The sequence below is a fragment of the Tachyglossus aculeatus genome, chromosome 5 (assembly GCF_015852505.1).
Source record: "Tachyglossus aculeatus isolate mTacAcu1 chromosome 5, mTacAcu1.pri, whole genome shotgun sequence".
Taxonomy (NCBI): domain Eukaryota; kingdom Metazoa; phylum Chordata; class Mammalia; order Monotremata; family Tachyglossidae; genus Tachyglossus; species Tachyglossus aculeatus.
The window spans coordinates 72,969,833-72,971,949 of NC_052070.1; the positions used below are offsets into that span (position 1 = coordinate 72,969,833).

A 2,117-nucleotide genomic window follows, 5' to 3' on the forward strand; every position below is an offset into this window, starting at 1 on the left:
TATGCCGTTGAGTCGTTTCCAACCCCTAGCAACACCACAGACACAACTCTCCCAGAACGCCCCGCTGTCCATCTGCAATCATTCTGGTAGTGTATCCATAGAGTTTTCTTGGTAAAAATATGGAAGTGGTTTACCATTGCCGCTTTCCACTCAGTAAACTCTTGTCTCCGCCCTCGGCTCTCTCCCTTGCACTGTTGCCCAGCACAGTTGAGTTTTGCAGCAGATTGCCTTCCACTCGCCAGCCACTGCCCAAACTAGGAATGGAATGGGTAGGCCTCTGCCTAACTCTCCCTCCCATAGCCAAGACTGGTAGAGTACTGGAAACTCTCCAGGTGTGACCCTAAGAGGACAGTCATTTATTATAACCTCCCAAATATTTAGTTCAATGCTCTGCATATAATTGGGACTCACTACTGCTAATGATAGATGGATGGATGATGTTGCTGTCTCCTTCCTCTATTTCTCTGTTACAACCAGTTTGGCAGGGGTGGGTGGAGGGGGGTGTATGTTGGGCTTCTATGGACTCTTCTTTTTGTTCAGCAGGCTACCAGCAGCAAGCCCTGTCTGCAATTTCAAGTACTCTCAAACAAAAGAAGCACCATGGCTTGGTGGATAGAGCACCGTCCTGGGAGTCAAAAGGACCTGGGTTCTAATCCTAGATCCATCACTTGTCTGCTTTGTGATCCTGGGCAAGTCACTTATCTTACCTGTGCCTTAGTTCCTCCAGCTGTAAAATGGGGATTAAGACTGTGAGCTCCATCTGGTACATGGACTGTGTCTAACCTGGTTAGCTTGGGTCTAACCCAGTGTTTAGTACAGTGCCTGGCACTGTAAGTAAAGCGCTTAACAAATGTCATTAAAAAAAAGAGTGTGAGGGAATAGAGCAGCATCTGGTTCAGGGCTTGAGCACATGGATATCATTTCAGAAAGCCTGGAAAACTCAGAAATTTTGTAACAATAGCTGTGGTGGTGGAGAAAGTTACCACAACGGCCAAATTCCTAATCTTAGAGGAATGATTTTTATATTAATAAAACCATGAGAAATACCAACCGGTGTCTGATCAATGGGTCCAGGCTACCAGGACTCTGGCACCAAGGTATACTTGAGGCACAGTGTAACAGTTGCCTTCTTTCACACCTTCTGTAAATTCAGGGATGTAACTTGCTTTGAAGCCGCTGTGGTCCCCGGTCTACACTCTTCAAGATGTTTTAAACTGCAATCCTGTTCCCCATCAGCCTTCATCTCTCCAGTCAGGGAAATCCTAATCCTTTCCTTCTATGCCTTCTTCAGAGCCAGCCATCCCCTTGGTCATTTTGGTTCTCCTCATCCTTTTCTAACTCTTCCGTGTGATTATATATAGCAACCAGAATTGCACATTACATTCTCGATGCATAAAAACTATCACTCCATATAATGTCAAAAAGATTTTTTGGTTTTGTTTTCAAGTTTTATAGATTGTATTATGGACCAATCTTTTGATTTCCAGCTGTTTGCGTCTTTTTTAACATTACCGTGGTTGTGGTTATGATAAGCACCATTAAAGTGATAAAGATGCTATAAATCATAAGGGATTGAGAATTGCCTGCTACAATGTACAAAATATGGTTATTATTTAAAAATAATAGTTTATTTTTTTCTTTCTAAACCACACTATGTCCCAAAAAAATCCAACACTTACATAATGTCTATAGACTAAGATCACTGTTTAGCAAGATATCCTGAAGTATATGATATCCTAGCAGCATCAGGCACAGTAGGAGTTGGAAAAATGGCAAGATAATAGGTACATTTAGAATCATTTTATAGGCTGAATCTTGACAGTCTCTCTGCCTTGTTGTTAACAGGGGCCTGTGACACACAACTGTAACTCTATCTAGGAAAAACAAGCTTTACAAGTAGGATTTACCATAGGTGATGCCTAAAATGAGATTATAATAGAAGACTTTCTTAATCTGGAGGCAAAGCAACATCTAATGGCAAAATGGATGAAAGCTTAACTATGTATAGCCACACACTGGTTTCCAGATTGTTTTCATATGGTGGAAAGAGAATCTACGGTGAGTATCCTCCTGCCCTTCTTCCCACAGGGAGCCATTTTTTCTCATGATATTCAACT

At 41.9% G+C, this 2,117-nt stretch overlaps 1 non-coding gene across 1 annotated transcript; it reads right to left on the reverse strand.

The window, feature by feature from the left end:
- Nucleotides 1-212: 212 nt before the first annotated feature.
- On the reverse strand, nt 213-350 carry LOC119928978. Its single transcript, XR_005451123.1, has one exon. It is a non-coding gene; the product is annotated as a small nucleolar RNA SNORA7 (small nucleolar RNA).
- Nucleotides 351-2,117: the final 1,767 nt, after the last annotated feature.